This window comes from Palaemon carinicauda, chromosome 41, assembly GCF_036898095.1.
Source record: "Palaemon carinicauda isolate YSFRI2023 chromosome 41, ASM3689809v2, whole genome shotgun sequence".
Lineage (NCBI taxonomy): Eukaryota > Metazoa > Arthropoda > Malacostraca > Decapoda > Palaemonidae > Palaemon > Palaemon carinicauda.
Window position 1 is genome coordinate 32,027,381 of NC_090765.1, and position 10,197 is coordinate 32,037,577.

Consider the following 10,197-nt stretch of genomic DNA (forward strand, 5'->3'; position numbering starts at 1 on the left):
TCCTGTAGGGCACAAGGTTCCCTTTATGAAAGGCCCAGGAAAACAGCCCTCAAAGTAAAGTAAAAGTATGTCAACATGTTCACTTAATATATGAAAACTTCTTGTAGGTCCTGTAGGGCACAAGGTTCCCTGTATGAAAGGCCCAGGAAAACAGCCCTCAAAGTAAAGTAAAAGTATGTCAACATGTTCACTTAATATATGAAAACTTCTTGTAGGTCCTGTAGGGCACAAGGTTCCCTTTATGAAAGGTCCAGGAAAACAGCCCTCAAAGTAAAGTAAAAGTATGTCAACATGTTCACTTAATATATGAAAACTTCTTGTAGGTCCTGTAGGGCACAAGGTTCCCTGTATGAAAGGCCCAGGAAAACAGCCCTCAAAGTAAAGTAAAAGTATGTAAACATGTTCACTTAATATATGAAAACTTCTTGTAGGTCCTGTAGGGCACAAGGTTCCCTGTATGAAAGGCCCAGGAAAACAGCCCTCAAAGTAAAGTAAAAGTATGTAAACATGTTCACTTAATATATGAAAACTTCTTGTAGGTCCTGTAGGGCACAAAGTTCCCTGTATGAAAGGCCCAGGAAAACAGCCCTCAAAGTAAAGTACAAGTATGTAAACATGTTCACTTAATATATGAAAACTTCTTGTAGGTCCTGTAGGGCACAAGGTGCCCTGTATGAAAGGCCCAGGAAAACAGCCCTCAAAGTAAAGTAAAAGTATGTAAACATGTTCACTTAATATATGGAAACTTTTCGCATTGACACAACGAGACTTGACTGCTTGGCCAATCTAGGTTTCCCAAGCACATGTAAAAGTGCTACAACAGCATATTATTAACATCATTACTTATAATTCCATACCCAGCGTAGAGATGTAGTTATAACTTACATTATTTCTAGCATCCTTCGGATCTTGAGCAAGTTTCATAATGAGAAACAAAAGTGTAATGATAGGCGGAATATCACTAACAACTGACATGGAAAAAGGATTATTTTCAAGTGGTGTAGGCTATTCGTAAAATAAATTATTTCATCTGAATTGATTTAACAATACCCCGAAATGTGGTTTAACTGCAGAAAACAATTTGTCAGGCTTCGACAAAATATTATAGAATGCTCATATGTAAATTGTATATGTGTATGTAAGATTCGCGCATAGCCTAATTTAACACTGGTTAAGTGCTATGCATAACAATACACTAATCCGTTTATTTTCTTAGCTAAGACCTGATGCCCTGCTTGAAATCCGCTTGACTCGTAAAAAATCGCTAAAACATATTTTTCTAACACACGCATATATATATATATATATATATATATATATATATATATATATATATATATATATATATATATGATACATATATATACTAGTGTAGGTCACCCGGCTAAATATTTAGATAGATTTGCACACCCTTCTCTTTATTATATAAGGGAGATACATATATCTTCTATCTAGTCTTTTCCCTTACCATGTAATATGTATAGTTGTCTAAATGCTAATAACGGAGTCTTGTGTTAAGGTGACTCCAGAGGGTACCAACCATTCCTTCATAAATTATGTAAGCGATAAAGCTACGACCGTTACCTGGTACCTTTCTTAAAGGGAGGGAAATGGTAACCACGACGACCACCATGGCAGCAGTATTCCTTAATCAGATGAAAGATCTCTTCTGCAAATACCAACGCACTGTCTACACAGTCACGGGAATAGCATTATCAAGAAACCAATCTATGCTTGGGTATAAACCTTGAGTCAAACAACTTGAAATAAACAGCATTAAGAAAAGCTATAAGCCTTAATAATCACCTGAGGTCAACGCTATAGCATTACAAATTACTCACTCGAGGAAAGCAGTTAGTCATAATTGTACTGATATCTTACAACACTAAATATGTATACTACATGTATACCTTAATCCCAATACACAAGATCAAATCTGATTTCATTATCCCTATTTGAAATGCACATCTTGTGTTACCTGTCATTAATTACATAAGGGCTATTCTGAAAGACTTGACTACTAATAACGTTGATGCTCGTAACTGCATAACGTTTCGAGGCATTCTAAGTTGAAAATGATAATTCAGGCTCAATTTACATCATCATGGTGAAAACAAAATATTTATAAAAATATAAAAAGGCAGATTATCCCTTAAAAGACCAGAGCTAATCTTAGTCCTGGGTAATAACTAGAACTATCTATTATTATTATTATTATTATCATTATTATTATTATTATTATTATTACTTGCTAAGTTAAAACCGGATGCTATAAGCCCAGGGGCTCCAACAGGGAAAGTAGCCCAGTGAGGAAAGGAAACAAAAAAACATAAAATATTCCAAGAACAGCAACACCAAAATAAGTAATTTGGATATAAAACAATGAAAATTTTTATATGATAGGAACGATTGGTAAACAAAACTTTGTGCTAATTTGTGTAATGATAATACAAAAGTACCGAGCAAGTAAAACTAGAATAAAGAAACAAAAGCATATTTAATAGGCATGAAGTATCTCAGAAGATCCGTACAAGTTAATCTGTTTTTAGAATGATTTATTGTTAATTTGTTCTCTTCATTTATTTATTTCCTTATTTCCTTTCCTCACTGGGCTATTTTTCCCTGTTGGAGCCCCTGGGCTTTTAGCATCTTGCTTTTCTAACTAGGGTTGTAGCTTGGATAGTAATAATAATAATAATAATAATACTAATAATAATAATAATACTGACCAAAAGGTATACTTTAGAAAAATGGGGAAACAACCCGTCGAGCGTTTTATTTCTTTTTTTTCATTTTATTTTTATAGCATATTTTTATTGAAAAAAGTTCGCTCCAGAAATATGTGTCGTACATTGGTACTATGTTCCCATATCTTAAGTCATGCTAAATACACATTTAAAGGTAGTAATTATTTCTAAACAGATGCAATGTAAAGGTGACACAAGAAGAAAAAATTCATAACCTTTCAGTCTCAGTTCAGAATAGGTCAAATTGATGAGTGAAAATAAAGTTTGGACTGCAAATTAACTGTGTCAATCCAGACGATACAACAGTTTTCCGCAATAATAATAATAATAATAATAATAATAATAATAATAATAATAATAATAATAAGCAAGTAAAAATGATCCTACACACTTTTACCATATAAGTATTCGTCATATCACGATCTTTGCAACACCCACAAAAACCTCTCTCTCTCTCTCTCTCTCTCTCTCTCTCTCTCTCTCTCTCTCTCTCTCTCTCTCTCTCTCTCTCTCAATTTTTTCTAAGATCCGAAATGAAATAAATGAAAATGAGGCTGGTTTCAACATAGAACGATACACTCGTAAGCCAAAACCGGATGTAACCTCGGCCTAGGTTAGTTCGGTAGCCCTAGTCACGACCAAACGAGCCTTAATAGACAGAATTGGACACTTCCTATTTAGATCAAAGCTTTTCATATAGAGAGAAATTTTGATTATAATAAGATACGTAATTCATAAAACCTGAAATGTCTTTACTCCTTACTAAAAGTTTATTTGACATAAGAAATGAAAACTATGGAAATTTTGTATCTTTCGTGTAGTGAACATGCACCTTAAAAGACTTTTTGGTAATAACCAAAATAAATTACACATGGCAGTAAAACACAGGACCCCCCCCCCCCCATAGTGGCAGTATGCGTGGGTGTAGACTACGAGAAAAGCAGATTAACAAAAGTACGAAATGGATGAAATGCCGACAAAGAAAGCCAGTTCTTCCATTAGGCTTAATTCATATCTAATTACGCATCGAAGGGCAATATTAAATTACAGTATTAGAATTTATATATATATATATATATATATATATATATATATATATATATATATATATATATATATATATATATATATATATATATATATATATATATATATATATATATATATAGGCAATGTACTGAGATTTCTCACGTTTTAACTTAGTTCTTCGATTGCGCAAAAGGCATCTCTGCGAGTATTTTGCACAAGGCTGGCTTGGGTATTTTCCGTCAAAGATTTCATGTATATACACCCTGCCTCACACACATTACATATAAATTTATATACAGTATATACATATATATAACACACACATATATATATATATATATATATATATATATATATATATATATATATATATATATATATATATTCCTACAAACTAGCACATCGCTGTGCTTATAAAAAGTACTGAAGGTACTATCAACATTTGACCAAAATACATCAGAACACTGTGAAGTCTCTTACCACATTTAGTAACAAAACGTAATCTATACACCCCAACACATATATATTGAATACAGAACTCTATACGTCATTAACTAGACTCCTAAAAATCGAAACTGTAAACTTACTTCAATAAGGCGCAATCGTCAGGCTTCATGGAAGAGGTGGTCTTGCAACACTCATATGCTCGCCACATAGGCCTATTCAACCTTAAGGGAAGTTAATCTAATATTGTTCGCACATAAGTATATAATCACAAACAGGCTATTCAAGTATCATGATCGTTAATCTATTTCAATTTTTGTTTAATAAATATTTCCACCATGTTTCGGTGAATACGTCGTTCACTATCAATAGAAAATTAGTTTCTCCGGTTTTAGTAATATATATATATATATATATATATATATATATATATATATATATATATATATATATATATATATATATATACATATATTATATATATACATATATACACACACACACACACACACACACATATATATATATATATATATATATATATATATATATATATATATATATATATATATATATATATATATCGAATGAAGTCCACTTTTGTTTGTGTGTGAGAGAGAGAGAGAGAGAGAGAGAGAGAGAGAGAGAGAGAGAGAGAGAGAGAGAGAGAGAGAGAGAGAGAGAGAGAGAGAGAGAGATCCGGACGCTCCTTCCATCCGGAAACTACATCACCACACCCACAGGCAATCTCAGCTTCTTTTAAACACACCAGACTCAACGTCGACAATAATTCCTTTTCGTATACTTTCGGTCATAATTCGCTAAGGTAGATCATTCAATCAGTGATAATTTAATTTTCATAAAACAAAATACCTTTTTTTTTTTTTTTACATTTATCTATATAATTTTCGCAATACTGAGACTAGTTATTATAAAGTCATACTACACGACTAGACCAAGGAAAATTTCCCCAACACAGTTCACAATTCGTCAAACCTTACTATTGTAGTCGCAGTCTTACAAAACCACTATTATTATTATTATTATTATTATTATTATTTGCTAAGCTACAATCCTAGTTGGAAAAGCAGAATGTTGAAGTACAGTAATATTAAAATAAATATCTCCTATATAAACTATAAAAACTTTAAGAAAACAAGATGAGGGGAAATAAGATAGAATAGTGTCCCGGAGTGTACCCTCAAGCAAGAGAACTCTAACCCAAGACAGTGGAAGACCATGGTACAGAGGCTATGGCACTACCCAAGTCTAGAGAACAATGGTTTGATTTTGGAGTGTCCTTCTCATAGAAATGAGCCAGATTATTCGGTGTGTGTATGTGTGCGTGTGTGTAGGCAAAGGGAAAGTGAACCGTAGCCAGAGAAAAGGATCCAATGCATTACTGTCTGGCCAGTCAAAAGACCCCATAACTCTCTAAAGGTAGTATCTCAGCGGGTGGCTGATGCCCTGGCCAACCTGCTACCTACTAAAAGATATACTGTGCTCTAAATAAATAGTCTTTTAAAATTCAAATCTAAACCGGCTTTTTTCGCGCTGAATACAGAAGAAAATCAACGTGTGTCAAGTAATTTTCATGGTATTACAAATAAGCTATATATGTATTGATTTCCAAGTTGTGGAATTCTCTAAAATAGGATGTGGCTCGAGTACAAATGTGTTAACGATTCATAAAAAACAAGCCTAGCCATAGACCTTATACTTAATGTTCTAACATCCAATTTGTTGTTGCAAACTAAGCTTTCGTCTCCATGACCGGAAAACATCTTTTCATACGCAAAATACTCAACTATAAAGTAGCTTTCTTTAAAGAACGCTCACTTGCAAAGCTTAGGTCTAGCAACACATTACTACTATATATAATTCTTTGTAAAAATGCATCTGATCGAAACCATGAACGTTCTTGGTAAGATATGAGCTTACCTTGACCGATCTTTAAAGGAGGACTTAGAAGGAATATAAAAATATAATCTAATGATTCGAAGAAAATATTCTCATCTGAATAACGCACGTGTAGGAATTTAAACCTGTGCAGTAATTATACGTTTACGATTTATAGGGAGCACGTATGGATGCTTAAGCACTCAAACGGGACTGAAAATGAGACGAAAAAAAAGTGGCTGAGTAATGAATAGCTTAGTACATTTAGCCTAAATAGATAGAAACATATTGCTATTAAATAATCAAATGTCGGTGCGTTGGGAGATTATTATTTCACGTTTCCTATGTATGGTTACAATAACCCGTAATGAAAAACATTAAATTCACGAAATTTAGATATAAATATGCTAAAAGTACATGATAACTTGCGCAAGAAGTGAGGAAAATATTACAGAATAAAAGATTATAAACCAAAAGAACAAAATGTCACAAAAAAAAACCATAAAACTCGAAGAACAAAACCGTGCACGGGGAACAACAGTAAAATAAAAACCTGTTTCTATCATTTGATCATTTTGAAAAAGAAACACTGACGCAAGCGAACACAAGACAAATAATCTGAACTATACAAAAAAGAAATATACCCCCCAGAAATATAAATATACTTAAAGAGCATGGGCACACATACTGTAAACTGAAGGAGCCAATTTGCAACAAAACATATGAGAAAGAATCTTCAAATCTATTAAAGGTTTAAAGGCCACTCATGAATGGCAGGGGCAACGAACAATAACATTGCCCTATCAAGCACGACAATTCCATAGACTGGTCATATATAGGCCTACATGTGATAAGCGCCCAGGCCCATTCTCCACTCAAGCTAGGACCAGGCAATGGCTGCTGATGACTCAGCAGATAAACCTGTGGCCTCCCTCAAACACCCCCATCCTTAGTTCACAAGGATGGTAAGGTTGCCGCGACCAAAGAAACTAACGAGTTTGAGCGGGACTCGAACCCCACTCTGGAGTTCACCAACCGGGGACGTTACCACACACGTTTTCAGCGCAACAATAAAACGGTACAAATTTACAAGCACAAGAAACAATTACGGATATTTAAGAACAAGCTACCCGAGAAACGTTTAAACCTGACGGTCTAATAAATGGGGTCCAGTGGAACAAATGCTGGCCTCCTAATAGAAATATGGATGGTGATGGGACGTTGTCAAGGGTCCAAAACCTTGTCATAATTCTCAACAAATATGACGAACATAACAATCCGTAAACTTAAAATTTGAGAGCCTATGAAAATTTGATTAAGGACTAAAAAATAGAAAAAAAATTGTCTCAAAATACTTCAAATGAGTGGAGGAGGATCAACTCCACAGTTTCTCAAAATCTTATAGTAAAACTCCAGTGAAATTTAAGTTTAACAGACATACTATAAAGCTTTTCCATGTGGAAATAAATTCTACTTGTAGATACTCCATGCCCTAAAACTAATAAACGTACCACATAGGCCTAAGAGTAAAACGCACTTGCATTATCTGAAGTTTAACCCAGCTTCTCACCAATAGACCAACAGGAATTGAGCACTGGTTTATACTTGAACTTTAAAAGAGAGAGAGAGAGAGAGAGAGAGAGAGAGAGAGAGAGAGAGAGAGAGAGAGAGAGAGAGAGAGAAGTGATCCAGGTCTACGGGACCATTCCAGTATAAAGTATGTTTTAAAGACTGCATTCGTGGTCGCACTCAGCAAGAAAAAAAAACTATTTCTGTTATAGTAATGGAACTGACAAACTCAAATATTCTATTTTTCCATTTCACAACTTAAAACATTTTTTTAAACATTAGTGGCGACTTACCACTAGAAAACCCGACTGAATGGGTAACTGAAATTGTTCACAATGAAGGCTAACTACATGTTTAAAACTGACGAAAATACTGAATAATCGTCAATTTCGGAGACAACAAGATATTGCCAAACTTCTGGCATCGATGATTAAACGATTGACAGAGAAAAACTCTCGTCTTGTTACCGATTTTCCATTACAGTTCAATGCAAAACAGAATAGGCCTAATACTTCTCGTTTGCCAAGGAACTAGTTTCAATACAAAAATTTTAACTTAGCATATATTCAAAAGAAAACGACTTTATAATAAGTAATAAATCAAGTGACAAAATCTTAAATAAAAAAATACCAGATACCTTACCTCCATTAAGATATTTAATTGCCATATCTTCAAACATAAAATTAATGTCTACCATAATGTAAAGCAGAATCCATGATACGCCTAATCGCTTGTCTTGATCCTTCTTAATTACAGCTTATTCTACAATGACCTTTCTCTTAACAGCAGTTATAAAACAGGTAGCACAATTTACTTATTCTACAATGACCTTTCTCATAACAGCAGTTATAAAACAGGTAGCACAATTTACTTATTCTACAATGACCTTTCTCATAACAGCAGTTATAAAACAGGGAGCACAATTTACTTATTCTACAATGACCTTTCTCTTAACAGCAGTTATAAAACAGGTAGCACAATTTACTTATTCTACAATGACCTTTCTCTTGACAGCAGTTATGAAACAGGTAGCACAATTTACTTATTCTACAATGGCCTTTCTCTTAACAGCACTTATAAAACAGGTAGAACAATTTAGATACTTGGGATCTACTATAAATCCGGAGGGAGGGAGTGAGACTGCAGTTGAAAATGGAATAAAAAAACCAACATGTAGAAAGTGGAGGGAGGTAGTAGTGATATGTGATAAGAAAACGCCGATCAGGCTAAAAGTCAAGTTCTATAGCACATAAACTTTGGCTTTAGAATTGAAAAGAGGAAGCAAAGCTTAAGAGAACAGACGTGAGAATGCTAAAGTGGATTATGGGAATATCAGCATTTGAAAGATTGCGAAATGATGAAAGATGATGAATGGCAGGTGTAGTAAATATAACAGAGATGATGAGTGTCACGACTGAGATAGTGTTGGCACGTGTAGAGAAAGGATGGTGAGGAAGGAGTGAGGTCTAGGGAGGAACCTGTTTGAAAAGATATGGAGGGAGGCAGAGAATTAGATGGCGAGATAAGGTGAAGGATGATATGGAAAGAAGAGGTTTGGTGGTGGAGGATGACTTTAATAGAAGGCATTGGAGAAGGAGCATCAGGCAACATACTCCTTAATGTAGGGGTAACGGTGGGGAAGATGACAATACATTGTCCTTACTCAGGACAGCATATTGTCCTTACCCAGAAAAACATAGGCCTACTGTCCTTACGAAGTCGGATAACATGAATGGGTTAGCCTAGGCCTAGTACAAATGTTACCCAATGCACTAACTTTGCCATCTCAAGTTAAAAATTCCACACGAGTCGGACTACACACGAGGCCTAATTGGTTAGACATGTAGCAAGATTTCACGACTATCCGCCACGCCCTTAGAGGCAAATTGCAATCTAGACCCATGCCATAGATGTAAGAGGAAACACTATAATTTCATCATCGATACCCAGATATTATTATTATTATTATTATTACTATTACTATCCAAGCTATAACCCTAATTGGAAAAGCAAGATGCTATAAGCCCAGGGGCTCCAATAGGGAAAAATAGCCCAGTGAGGAAAGGAAATAAGGAAATAAATAAGGAAATAAATAAATTGCATTGAACTCTAACCGTTGAACCGATAAACGACTAAAATACGCCCACAGCATTTCAAAGCAATGAATAGAAATATTTTAAACGCCCTAATGCCCCTTCAAACAGAGTAATAGCTTAACGCGATGTGCTAAGCAGCATGTCAAATGCAGCAACAGGTAGCCAACCTAGGCTATCCGTCCTTCATGCCTAACTCTGAACTCCTTATAAACCAAACATCACGCTTCTAAAAAAGAATTAATGTGGGGAGTCATTTGAAATAGTTTACCTTACCTTAGCCCATGCAACTCTTATTTTGATAACTTCAAGCACCATACATTCCTCAAGTCACACGAAATTAAAGAAAGTTAAGTATAAAGATATTCCAGCGGTTTTGAACACAGCACGACGTGCGGCTACACTCACGGTTCAAC

The 10,197-nt window shown here is 34.6% G+C and overlaps 1 protein-coding gene across 1 annotated transcript in view; it reads right to left on the reverse strand.

Moving 5' to 3' along the window:
- LOC137632388 (uncharacterized) overlaps window positions 1–10,197 on the reverse strand; it is a 191,619-nt gene extending 181,422 nt beyond the window's left edge. Inside the window, exon 1 of the mRNA XM_068364322.1 lies at window positions 10,058–10,197. The gene's annotated coding sequence lies outside the window, so the exon portion shown is untranslated. The remainder of the gene's footprint in view (window positions 1–10,057) is intronic.